Raw genomic sequence first — 6,038 nt, forward strand, 5'->3', positions numbered from 1 at the left:
TTTTAGAAAGAATTTGCAAATTTCGAAGCGTGTCCAAAATGTGGTGAGTCACTTTCCTTTCCTGATGCCATTTCCCATTGGTTCCGAGGTTGAAGCGATTGTACTCATCAAAACATACTGCATCTAAAACGAGATGGCATAAGGAAAAGTCGGTTGATATAGAGGGCATGCTACGACATCCAGCTAATGTTGCTGGGTGGAAGCATTTGGATACTGACTTCCCTCAATTTGCATCAGATCCAAGAAATGTTCGACTGGCTCTAGCTTTAGATGGATTCAACCCATCAAGTAAGATGAACCATTCGTATAGTATGCGGCCGGTTATACTTGTCCTGTATAATTTGCCACCTTGGAAATGCATGAAAGAACCATATTTTTTTATGTCCTTGCTCATACCTGGACCTAAGTCGTCTGGAAAAGATATTGACGTATATTTGCAACCATTGATTGAGGAGTTGAAGGAGTTATGGACCAATGGTGTGCACACATATGATTGTTTCAGTGGATAATATTTTAAAATGCATGCACCTTTCCTATGAACCATTTGCGACTTCCCTGCATATGGCGATTTGTCTGGATGGAGTACCAAAGGCTATCAACCATATCCTATTTGTAAAGAAGATACATCATCGTTTAGAATACGGGGTAAAATATTATTCATGGGTCATCGTTGTTATCTTCCAGAAATGCATAATTGCCGTAGGAGTAAATGTCACAACGGAAAGATTGAACGTAGGCATCTTCCAGCCATAATGGATGGAGATGAGATTCTTGATGAAGTGACCTATTTGAAATTTCCCCCATTTGGTAAGAATCCATCAAATGCCAAAAAGAAGCGAAAACGTGATCTTAATTGGACGAAAATGAGTATATTTTTTGAACTTCCTTATTGGTCGAAGCTCTTATTAAGGCATAAGCTAGATGTGATGCACATTGAGAAAAATGTGTGTGATAGCTTAGTCGACACTTTGTTGAGCATTGAAGGTAAATCTAAGAATACATCGAACTCTCATTTGGATTTACAAGATTTTAAAATATGCAAAGAGTTACACTTACAGAAACAGGGTAATAAGTATCTGAAACCTCAAGCTACATACACTCTTACAAGAAAGGATTAGATAGAATTTTGTAAATTCCTTAAATCTTTCAAATTTCCCAATGGATTTGTTTCAAATATATCTCGATGTATCAGCGTTGAAGATGGTAGAATATTAGGATTGAAAACTCACGTTTGTCATGTTTTATTTCAACGAATTCTTGCTATCGGTATTCGAGCATACGTACCAAAAGATGTAATTACATCTATTGTTGAACTATGTAATTCTTTCGTGATTTATGTGCGAAGATAATATCCACCAATGATTTAGATAGTTTAGAAGCCGATATAGTACTCATACTTTGTAAGTTGGAGAAGATATTCCCCCCATCATTTTTTCACGTCATGGTACACCTTGCCATTCATTTACCTTACGAAGCAAAAGTAGTTGGTCCTGTTAGTTACAGCTGTATCCTATCGAGAGAAGCTTGTGGACTTTTAAACAATACGTTACAAACAAGGCTCGTCCAGAGGGTTCAATAGCATAAGCATTTATCATGAATGAAGCATTAACTTTCTGTTCATTGTATCTAACAGGCATCGAGACTAGACTTAACAGGGATGAACGGAACGATGATACAATACCTGAGAATGAGATTTGTGGAAAGTTTGACATATTTAGATAGAGCGCACAACCATTGGGGTGCTTGACATTGCGTAGACTATTTGATGATGAGAAGAGAATAGTTCATTGGTATGTACTGAACAATTGCGCAGAAATAGAGTCTTATCGCAAGTATATTTCCATTGCATTTATTAATGATGTATGCATACTCCATTATCTATTGAATTTATGTTTTGCTTCTAACTAAAGGCAACATTTGAGAATGCTTCGACCTTGGGCGGTAAGCGCGGCCCACTTATATAGAAATCACCAATTACAGTTTCTCGATTGGTTTAAATCTCAAGTAAGTGTGCTTTTTTAGAGTCCCTAAGTTCATACTACATTATGTGTAAACAGTAATTGCCATAAATGTTTATTACATGAGCAGTTTTTAGAACTATAAGAAGATGTAAATATATATGACGATCTCTACTCTTTAGCTATGAGACCGGCTTCTCATGCACGCACTTATAGTGGTTGCATTGTGAATGTACATGTTTTCACAATACAGAGCGGGATAAACATCGAGTAACACAAAATAATGGAGTCATGGTGTCAGGAGATACTGGAGGAGATGATAAGAATTTCTACGATGTCTTGAGCGAGGTTTTAGACTTGGACTATTGTATTAGAAGACGTGTCATGACATTTAAATGTAACTGGTTCGACATGGATGTGAAAAAAAAACGATCAATAGCAGATTTAGGATTTAGCACAATCGATACGTCTCACTACTGGTATGTGGATGACCCATTTATCCTTGCTAGTCAGGCCTAACAGGTTCTCTACATGAACGATCCTAAATTGGGAAAAAATGGAAGGTAGTGCAGACAGTTCAAAATAAAAGTTTGTGGGACGTCCCAAAACTAGATGACGTGGATAATGATGAAGTTAATCCGCTAGAGATAGAAGGTGGTATTAGCATCGATTAAACTATTGCAGATAGTCCTTATTATAGAGATGACGTTGCTCCAACTATTGTTGATTGACAAATCATTGAAGAATGACTTAACATGAGTCCACCATTGAACATGAACGATGGTTTTATAAACGACGAAGATGAGGACGTTGAAGTATCTCATTCTAATAGTTCGAAGACTTTAGAATCAAATGAATTTGAAAGTGATTAAGTATGCAATTTTACAACATACCTACTTTTGCAATGTTTTCATGTTGATGATGTTTGTAATTAAAGCTTCATTATTTATTGTATTATTTGATAATGTTTTGAATAATTTTTTTTTAGGTACGACTCGAAACACACGAGGGGAGGCCGACAATATATTCGAGGAAGGGCAATGGGAGGAAGATTTGGGAGACAACTCCCAAGACATCCCTTCCAGTTATTATAATTAAAGTTTTTATTTTTGTTAAGATTTCAATAATACTTGCTAAATGTGTAATGATTTAAGGTAGTGTTACTCAGTCTCGTAAGGGAACGAGAGTAACTAGGTGTGTGCAATTTGACAAGGAAGTGGAAAAAGATGGGCATGTCTCTATTGTAATGGACGAGTTCTCACATAAGTCGATATGTGAGAATGCCTAATGCATGTCAAATGTCATAGGATCCATTGTTAGAGAGAATTTGGACCTAGCACTGTACTCCCATTGGTTGGATGTATCGAATGAAGTTAGGGATGCAGCAAAACAACGCATAGCGGTAAGTTATTTATTTTCATATGTTAAAATACAAAGACATGAAACTACATGGCACTCATTTATTGCTGCAGAATTTGTTCAAGGTGAACATGTCACAAGCGACAATAAGGAAGTATGTGCACACAGCGCCAGAAACAATATTTAAGGAGTATATGGCATAATTGCATGCCGCTACAAAGAAAATAGACCTCCCGATGTAGCTCGTGAGAAACCTCATGATAGAATCGAGAAGTTGGAGGATTGGCACAAGTTGTGCGATAGATGGGAGACTCCCGATTGGAAAGTGTGTAAATCTATTTCCTACCTTATACCATTGTGAGATTAGATGCTAATCCCATGTCGCTAACTTCCATTAGGAAAAACCAGAAAAAGCCAAGAGAAGTAGGGCAAAGGTACCATACAACCATCGGGCTGGGTCAATATCTTTCGGTCGCCTGCAACACGAATTGGTACGTATATATAGTTCATAATTACACGTACCATTATGTACTGTGTAAAATGAAATGTGCAGTTAATGTAAAATGCAAAAAGAACGAAGGGGCATTGACATCGACCCCATAAAAATGTTTAAAGAGAACAGATATCATTCAGACAAAGGGTGGATCCCTTGAGGGGAATTGACACATGTAAGTGTTAAGTCCTCGTATTTGTTATGAGAGTACATGATATTAGAATAGTATGTTACATGTAACTCATCTTTCGTTTGCATGACGCATTGATGGCCACGAAGAACGCACTTGTACCTGAAGGTGCAGACGCACCCACAGACAAGGATTGTTGTCTCAAGGATTTTGGTCCTCAATTTGGATTCGTTGCGAATATGGAGTTATGCCCACCGCTATTAGAACGCGGTGGACGAAGCTTGTCGCAATTGGAGGAATTGAGGGAGACTAGAGACCAGTTGAGGCAAACAAACGAAGAACTGAAAGAGACAAAAGAGGAGTTGAGGTAAACAAAAGAAGAGTTGAGAGAGACGAGAGAACGACAAAATGTGTCAGATGAATGATTGAGCAAGAATGAAGAAATGCTAAATAATATGCAAAACTATGAAGCAGAAATGCGTAACGATTTGAACATCTTCAGGAGTGCAATGGCACAAATCATGAGTCAACAATGCTCAGAACCCGATTCATCGTTTGGATAGGTATGAATCACCTTCTTAAGTAGTCCTTTGAACATGTATATATAGTTTTGCTCATGGGTGAAGTAATTGTGTGGATATCTTGCAGTTATGGTAGTCAGGAAATAATTTAATTTAATACTTGTTGGGTGAAGTAATTGTGTGGCTATCCTGTAGTTATGGTAGCCAGTTTGAGACAATCCTTGTCGTGTTTATGTTGTCCACGTGATTTATGCTATTTATTTGAAATGGAATTAATCATAGTTTGAGACAGTTATATTGTTCACTCATCGTTTAAGGTTCATTTGTTGAGACAGTCATGTCTTATTTTCATTCATAAAAATATAGGAGATTGGGGGAGAGAACAAAGTGAAGGTTGGGGAAGAAAATGAAGAGAGAGACAAGGGGGGAAGAAAAACCATGCAGTTAGGGGGTCGAAGTTAGTGATAGTGAACTATGGGGAGGTGAGGTTTCGATGTTGGAAACTTGGAATAATCTTAGATAGATGATATTCGGTCTTTATTGTGAGTTGGTGAATTGAGGATGGATACTGATTTTGATCAGTAATGGATTCATTCTTTACTTTGATTTGTTTCTTTATGGAATTTGCAATGTGATTGAGTTTGCTTTGATTGAATTTATGCTCCATTTGTCTTGTAAATGATAATGGTAGTATTGAATAGATTCAGTTTAGTTTTAAGGAATTGCACAAATTGATCAAGATGTTGGGGTTGTTTTGAGAAATGCTCATTGTTTGTTTCCTATTTTGAAAAGAGAGAAATTCTTTGTGTTTGATATCTCTTTAAGATTCTTTGTATTGTATTAAAGACTTGTGATAGTACCAAATTTTACTTTTTATTATTTACCTAGTTTGAATTACTAAACATTCATAATGGTTTTGTTTTGTTTTTTCAGGTACTTTTGGGAATTACTATTCTACAAGGCTTCACGTGTTAGAAGATTAGATAGGTGAAACTTTTTTGGATAGGTGCAACTTTTGTAGAAATGGAGTCTTTGCATACAGGTGAAACTTTTGTTGTAATGTAAAATTTTATTATTACATCATCGACTTTTGTAACATACAGTTTAAACTCTCTTAATTTGTAAGAAGAATATTTTATTTGATATAAAATCATATTAATTGATATTTTGATAATGTGAATTGAAATATCATAAATAAATTAAGTTGCTAAAATAGGGATGCAATTCAAATTAGCATGAAAAAAAGATTCCCGACGTTTTTTCAAAAAAGTAGGGAAAAGGTCAACTTTTCCCGGCGTTTTATACTCCGTCGGGAAAAGTCAACTTTTCGCGACTTTTTGTACTCCGTCGGGAAAAGTCAATTTTCTCGACGTTTTGTCATAAGCGTAGGGAGTCACCTCTCCCGACTCTTTTGCCGATGTAATAAATTTGTCAAGAAAAAACTTATTTCTTGTAGTGTTTGTATAAGACCGGACCATGAAATAATTAATTTTTAGTTATAACACCATAAACTAACTAGATTAATGTAAGGACCGTTTCAAAGTGAAAAACAAAAAAAAAAGGGAAAAAGAAAAAAA

The 6,038-nt window shown here is 36.1% G+C and overlaps 1 long non-coding RNA gene across 1 annotated transcript; it reads left to right on the forward strand.

The window, feature by feature from the left end:
- The first annotated feature begins 2,951 nt into the window (after positions 1-2,951).
- LOC148210268 (uncharacterized) lies at positions 2,952-5,582 on the forward strand. Its single transcript, XR_015792362.1, has 5 exons — positions 2,952-3,360; positions 3,431-3,642; positions 3,716-3,985; positions 4,090-4,503; positions 5,395-5,582. It is a non-coding gene; the product is annotated as an uncharacterized LOC148210268 (long non-coding RNA).
- The last annotated feature ends 456 nt before the right edge of the window (positions 5,583-6,038 follow it).

This window comes from Momordica charantia (genome assembly GCF_013281855.1).
Source record: "Momordica charantia cultivar OHB3-1 chromosome 7 unlocalized genomic scaffold, Mcharantia_2.0 BLBB01000007.1, whole genome shotgun sequence".
In the NCBI taxonomy this organism is placed as follows: Eukaryota; Viridiplantae; Streptophyta; class Magnoliopsida; order Cucurbitales; family Cucurbitaceae; genus Momordica; species Momordica charantia.